Here is a 7327-nt window from a genome sequence, read left to right as displayed (position 1 = left end):
TTTATTATGTGATTTTTTTTTTACCACAGTATTTTTAAAAAGTTAAACATGGAATTACCATATGATCTAGCAGTCTCACTTCTGCTTATATACCCCCCAAAAAGCAATAAGGGGTTACATAACCCCGAAAAATTGAAAGCAGGGACTCCAACAGATATCTGCATAGCAATGGTCATAGCAGCACTATTCACAACAGCCATAAGGTAGAAACAACCCAAGTGTCCATCAGCAGATGAATGGACAAACAATTGTGGTATATAAACATATTGGAATATTCAGCCATAACAAAGGAATGCAATTTTGATATATGCTACCACATGGTAGACCTTGAAAACATTATGCTTAGTAAAATAAACCAGACACAGAAGGACAAATATTGTGTGATTCCACTAATATGAGGTACCTAGAATAGGTACATTCATAGAGACAGAAGCAGAATAGAGGTTACGAGGGACTAGAGGATGAGGGCAAGGAGACTTTTAAATGGGTACAGTTTGATGATAATGAAACAGTTTCAGGTACAGATAATGGTGGTGGGAATATAGCATTGTGAATGCATTTACTGCCACTGAATTGTACACTTACAAATGATTAAAATGATATTGTGCATTTTACTGCAATTTTTTTTTTAAAGTTAAATAAAAAGAACAATGAGGCGCAACTTATCGGATCAGATCCAAAGAAGCTAAAACAATCAAAACAGTGTGATACTGGGATGGGGTGGGAAACAATTTCAATGGATCAGCACAGCGGTCCAGAAACAAGAGTCCTGTGTACACAGGGCTTCAGCAAGGCTCCCTAGTAGCAGAGCCTGACTCTGGGATTCCGGCGAAGTGATTTGCTGAGGGAGAGCTCTCTGAACTCTTGGGCAGTGAGAAAAGCAGGATAGGATGGGGAAAGAAACCAGGCAAAGCCCTGTGCTCAGGAGAAGCCTAGCTTCCGCCTGATCCCTCAGGGCCTCTGGAGCATGACTGGCACCACAGAGGTTGTTCCCAGCTTCAGTGGCCTGGTCCACCGTGCAAACAGCAGTCCTGAGAACAATGCAAGTGTGAGCTGTTAGCAGTTACGGGCCCCGTTAGCAAGGAGGTGGCTTTACCAGCCTGGAAAGGGGAGTCTGGATACCGGGGCACCGAGGGCCTCTCTATAATACGCTTAGGTAATAAATAAAATGTAGCATTTCAAGTCAGAGTGGAAAGGGCGGAAATTTCACTAAGTGCAGTCAAGACCATTTAAAAAGAAGAGTTTGATCTACACCTCGTTCCACGAATGAAAAGAGGTTCCAAAATGGACCCCAGATTTACCCATCTTAAAAAGCAACAAACTGCATTAGTTCTCTGTTTTTCCACCTAACAAATTAACCCCCAATTTAGCAGCTTTGAACAAATATTTATTACCTCAGATTCTGTGAATCAGGAATCCGAGAGTGGCTTAGCTTGATGGTTCTGGCTCAGGGTTATGACGTTGCAGTCATCTGACGGCAAGTGGAAAACAAAGATATCCTGGCACCTGGGGTGTCCTAGGCGTCCACCTTCACTCTTCCTTCTGTGGAATACAACTCCTGTCGATTGCCCTGAGTAGGGAAGCTTTATCCTGTAACTGAAAGTTTTGCCAATCCAAGAAACAGCTTGCGGGTAGGGAAGGTTCAGGGAGGGAAAACTGCATCCTCTTCTGAGGTCAGGAGTCCCAGAGCCCCAGGAGAGTAAGCATGGCCTCCTAAAGGTGTAGCCTAACCCTCTCGACTTACTCATGAGGAAAGTGAGGCTCAGAGAAGGGTGTAGCATGTCCAAGGCCATACAATGAGAAAGTGTCACAGCCAGGGCTAGGACAGGGGTCTTTTCCTACCCCTTCTGTTCACTGAGACCCAAGTCAAAGGCTGCCTGTTCCCATGCATTGACAGGTGCGGCACCTCTGAGCTGCCACGTGCCAGCACTGTGAGGATAAAACAGAGCAGACCTGGGGCTTGCCCAGGGGTGGAGTGGGGGTTGGGGGGAGTAGCTGACTGAGAGATGATTGCGCAAACTAAACAGGCACTACACTTGCACGCACTTTACCTGTATGAATTCATCGAGTCCTCAAAACCCATCTAGGCACGTACTATTATTATTCTCTGTTTTCTAGATAAACAGAGTCCAGGGGAGTTAAGTAACTTGTCTTTAGTCTCACAACAGATAATGGGCAAAGTTGGGGTGTGAATCTAGGCTGCATAAAGTAGATATTTGTGGGTGCACGCATATGACGGGTGAGGGAAGAAGCAGTGTCTAAACTGAGTCTTGAAAGTTTTGATAGACTGGGGAGAGTGAAAAGTCAGCAGGACAGAGAGAAGAACCACGTGAGCCTCAGGCAGATATAGCAACATGGAGCCAACTCTCTGTGCCCAAGGATCCCAAAGGCACTGGGAGCGCTTCTCTGCCGTTCCACCCCCATTTTGACCTGAACTGTGGAATGCAGGAGGGCCCTGATGGGAAGGTGACCCTTTGGTCGCCTTCAACTCCTGCAGTAAGTGCCCGCACCAGCAGGGGGTGGGGCGGAAGGGCCCTTGGCGAGCAGCCGCAGTACAACAGTTTGCCACTGGGTGGCACTGCGGCTCCTCAGAAAGGGAAGAGCACCCAGAGAGACTGGCCGCAAAACAATGGGAGCACCACATGAGAGCATCTCCTGGGCAGGGTTTTGGAGTTACAAAGAGGTACAAGAAATAGTTCTTGCCTTCCAGGAGCCCACGGTGGTGAGTCAGATAGACACCTGAGTAACTAATTACTCCAATAATAGACATGATTATTTCAACAACTGGTTCCAACTGAGGGGCCCTGACGAGGAGGAAGCATTTGAGCCCTGATGTAAAAATTCGTGGGCAAGGTATTCAAGGACAGGAGGGCTGTGATGACAGGGCATCGCGCACCGACGTGGGGTTTGCAGAGTCCCTACGAGTGCAGCGGTGGGGACTTGGGAGCTGGGAGCTGGAAGCGGCAGAAGGGTGGGCCTCGGTGAACAGCTCGGCCACCCGGGGGCGCTCTTTGTCGCTATAAAGCACTTAGCTCAGGGGGAAGACGAGAGGCCCCTGGTGTTAAGACCACTGAAAAATGCCGGACACCCGGGCAGGCGAGTAAAACGACTAGCTGCTTGTCGTCTCGCGATGCCTCCCTGGGGCTCGGCCTCCAAGCCCTGCTCTGGGCCCACCTTGCTGCGGAACCTGGATCCAGACACAGCAGCTCATGGAGCTTAGTGGCTGCATCAGCAAAAGGGGTCTTTCGTGTGCACAAATATGTTGAAAAACGAAAAAAGTTAGTCAGAAGTCACAGGGTGGGAAAAATAAGTCCAACAACAACAAAAACAACAAGAAGAACAGCCCTATGTTTCCTGTTGGCCTGAGTCAGGCCCAGTCTTCTTCCCGCGGAGCAGCAGAAGAGGGCTCCCCCGCAGGGCCCAGTGGAAAGCAAGAACATACCTTGTCCTTGGAGAACAACTCATCTCCACGGGAAACGGCTTAATATCTGGTAGATATACATTTTCATTAAATGTTTAAAGATAGGACAGACTGTTTTCAAATTTTCTATTCAGAAATTAACCCATCATGGTGTTGAAACCCACATCGCAACGGTTGAACTGAAATCGGCTTCCTAAAACAAAACACGAGGGGCGATGGACTGGCTGCCGTTTGTGACTAAAGGCTTCAAGTCTGAAGGGGCTTCTGTTTCTGTCCCCAAACTTCCCACAGGAACCAGAGGGGCAAGGAGGCTGGGAGCTGGGCCAAGGCGGGTGCATCATTTCAAGCAGATCCTCCGCAGGAGGGATGCTGGTGAGAGGCGATAAAGGCGCTTGGAGGCCCCCAGGGTTTGCCACGGAGGGAGATGCTCCTCACACTCCCCGCCACCAGTGTCCAGCCCCAGAACCAGACTTGCCCACCCAAACTGGAGGTCCCAGGTCACCTTTTAGAGAGATCGTTCCCCCCCACCCAACGGCGACTCCAAAAGAGGCACGAAGGACTTTGCTCCGAGTTACATGTGTATACCACACACAGCCTTTTCATTTAAATAGTGTATGACAGATCAATTAAATTGTGGTTTTCCAAAGATGCTTTTATTCACACATTTCACTACACAGAAACAGAAAATGTATGTTATTATTTGAATGATGATGAGGGGAGGAGAAGAGGACGCCTGAAGGGAGTTGAAGGCCCTGCTCTCCCCATTGCCTTTGACCCGGTTTGCTCCTAAACAGTTACTTTTTTTTTTTTCCCTATCAGGTTCTTTTTTTTTTAATTTATTGGGGTGACAATTGTTAGTAAAATTACATAGATTTCAGGTGTGCAATTCTGTATCACATCATCTATAAATTACATTGTGTGTTCACCACCCAGAGTCAGTCTAAACAGTTACTTTTGAAAAGTATAAATTAAAGAGTCATGCAGCAATAAATCAAGAGATACACTTGGCCCCTGCTTTGGGGTACCACACACTGTAGTCAGATTTTATGTAATTTTGTTCCCAAATTGAAAAGATGCTGTCGGCTCAGACCAGATGAGGTGCAGAAGTGCTTCTGCTTTATCCACAGAAAGCTGGCCTTGGAGGAGGGGCAACCTGAGTTCCTGGAAGACAAAATGTGAGACAAACCCTCCCCCCACACACAGATGTATTATCTGCCACTGTGTTTCTCAGGAGAGGCTTTGGGGGGACCTGGGAATTCATCTGTCCCTCATCCGTCCCGCAGAATACTTCTAATCTCGTTGCAGGTATCCTAGCACCACTGAGTTCTCTTCATACATTTAAAATATGTAAACTTAAGCAAGCCACGTTGTGTTGATCTTTCCATCAATCAGAGTTTATTGTTGACTTTGTCAATATCTTGATCATGTATTATCTTTAATACATAAAGAGCTCATATAAATCAAATTTAAAAAATGAGTATACCAATTGAAAAATGGGCAAATGACATGAAAAATACAATTCATAAAAGGTTAAGAAATGGCCACGATTAGTGAGGTGTAACTGGCTCTCACTTTCTATGACCTATGCCTGTAGCTTTTTACAATTTTTTCAACTGAGAATAGTTTCAAAATTCTGAATGTGTATACTCTTTGATCAAGCAATTCCACTTCTTGAAATTTATCCCATGGAGACATCTGCCCAACTAAGCAGAGACAGATATACAGAGATTTTTCTTGTAGCGTTATTTATTATATAGTCCATCTAGAGCAAATTGGTTCCACTATGGTGTAACCATACAATGGAACACCATATAGCTATTTTTTAAAAATAAGGTAGATCCATAACTCATGATGTGTGCCAATATGTCCTCAATAGATTTTCAAGTAGAAAAAGCGGATTAAAAACGAGAATGTTTCCTATGCATTCTTCTATGTAAAAATATAAATCTACATATACATCAGAAATCTGGAAAGTTACACAGTACATTTCACTTTTACAAATGGCTAGCTTTGGATGGATTTTAAATTTCCTATTTTCTATATTTCTGGATAAAAAAAGCTTTGATAATATTTTTTAGTATTATGATCAGTAAAAATAACAGGCTTCCAATGTGAGGAGAAAACAAACACTCCGACACTTTAACCTCTGTGTGTTTGAATGTTTTATGAGTTGTTTGCTCCTCTACAGGTCGGGGGGGAGGGGCAGTCGTTTCCCTTCAGTCTTACCGATGAGCACCTTGAACGCCCAAGATTACAGGGAGTTTGGCCAGGATCACTCATCAGAGTGCATACTCACACGTCTTCGATTGGATGTTTCACAAGGAACTTTGTTTTGTTTTGTCTTCTTCTGGGAACCATCTCCTCAGCCCTGAGGATCTTGAGGATAACAGCCAAGTTGGTATCCAGTATTTTCTGCAGCAAGTACTGTCAATACCCTGCCTGCAGACTCGTACCTTTACCATTTTGTTCCTGGGAATGATGTTTTCCTCGATTCTTGTCTTCTGGAAGGAAATAATTCAGTCAAGAGACAGTTTGTGCGGCAAAAGAGAGGAAGAAGTTTATTAGTAAAAGCAAGTACACTCAGACATGGAGGGGGCTGACCCAAGAGAGGAAAGCCCCCTCTCCTTACATTGTGTGAGGGTTTTTATCTCTGTGGGTAGAATTGTCTCCCCCTCTCCCTCTCTGTTACCTTCCCCTCTCTCTCTGCTGACGTGTCCTATCCTCCCTTCTTGTTCTTAAGGTTGTTTCTCAGGATGTGAGTGTGAATCTGTCCATTTGCCGTGATTTATTTGAGAAGCCCATTAAAAAGGGAGCAAAACTATAATGTGTGGTCCTGGGAAGCAGGAGGTACATTCTGGTAAGCGGGATGTTTCCCCTCTCTCTCCGGCATCCTTCCCTCTTCTAATGACACATCTTTTTGATTTAGGGACGTGTGCGAGCCCATGGTCTTCTCATAATTCTTTAGGAAAGCCTGCTAAGGGGCTGAGCGTGAGAGGTCTAAACCGTAATGTCATCTTGTTCTCAGTATCCTGCTGAGCAAGGTGTTTATGCCCACCCGTTGTCTTCAATACCCAGCAGAGCAGGGTATCTGTGACCCAAGTAGGAGCCGCTGCAAGGGGCCTCCTAACTGGGTCTGGTTCCCTCCTTCTCCTGCTCATTTCTACCGTTCAACCGACCCTATCAGTTTCATCACGTGCTGGTCTGACTTCCGAATGCCAGTACTTGCATATAATTACCTGAAGGCATTCTCTGGCTGCTGGAGCCCACTGTACCTTCAAAACAGTCCAGAAGTGACAGAGCATTCACCCTTCCAGGTAGCAGCCCTCTGCTTACTCACCGGCAGCAGTGGGCGTATGAATACCCCAGCCCCTTCCCTCTTCAGGTGGGGTAACACTGAGCCAGACGGCTTCGTTCTGCACTGGCTTCCACAATTCCATAGCGGACTGACTTCCAGTTGCCCACAGGGATAACTTGCTTCATAGCATACTCTGTGTTAACTTCCTTCTCTATCTTCCTTTCCCATGCCCTTACTGGGGTTTCTGGGAATCCCTTCCCAAATAAATTATTTTCACTTAAGTCCTATCTCAGAATCTGTCTCTGGGCTGACTCAAACTAAGACACTGTTTCGTTAGCAAGTATAGGAAATGGGCATCGACCAGGATGGAGGAGCCAAGAGGTCTGAGGGTGATCATCACACCCATATGGCTTCTTCATGCCAGGTTAGGGCTCTGGAACAACCTAGAAAGAGGACAGCACCAAACTGCCCTCACAGTTCCAGTGCTCTAGGACAGGAGAGGGCAAACTTCTTCGGTAAAGGGCCAGAGAGTAAATATTTCAGGCTTGTGGGCCAGGTGGTCTCTGTTGCAATTGCCCGGCTCTGCCATTGTGGCATGAAAGCAGTCATGG

The sequence above is a fragment of the Rhinolophus ferrumequinum genome, chromosome 16, assembly GCF_004115265.2.
Source record: "Rhinolophus ferrumequinum isolate MPI-CBG mRhiFer1 chromosome 16, mRhiFer1_v1.p, whole genome shotgun sequence".
Lineage (NCBI taxonomy): Eukaryota > Metazoa > Chordata > Mammalia > Chiroptera > Rhinolophidae > Rhinolophus > Rhinolophus ferrumequinum.
Note: the sequence above shows the minus strand (reverse complement) of the source record.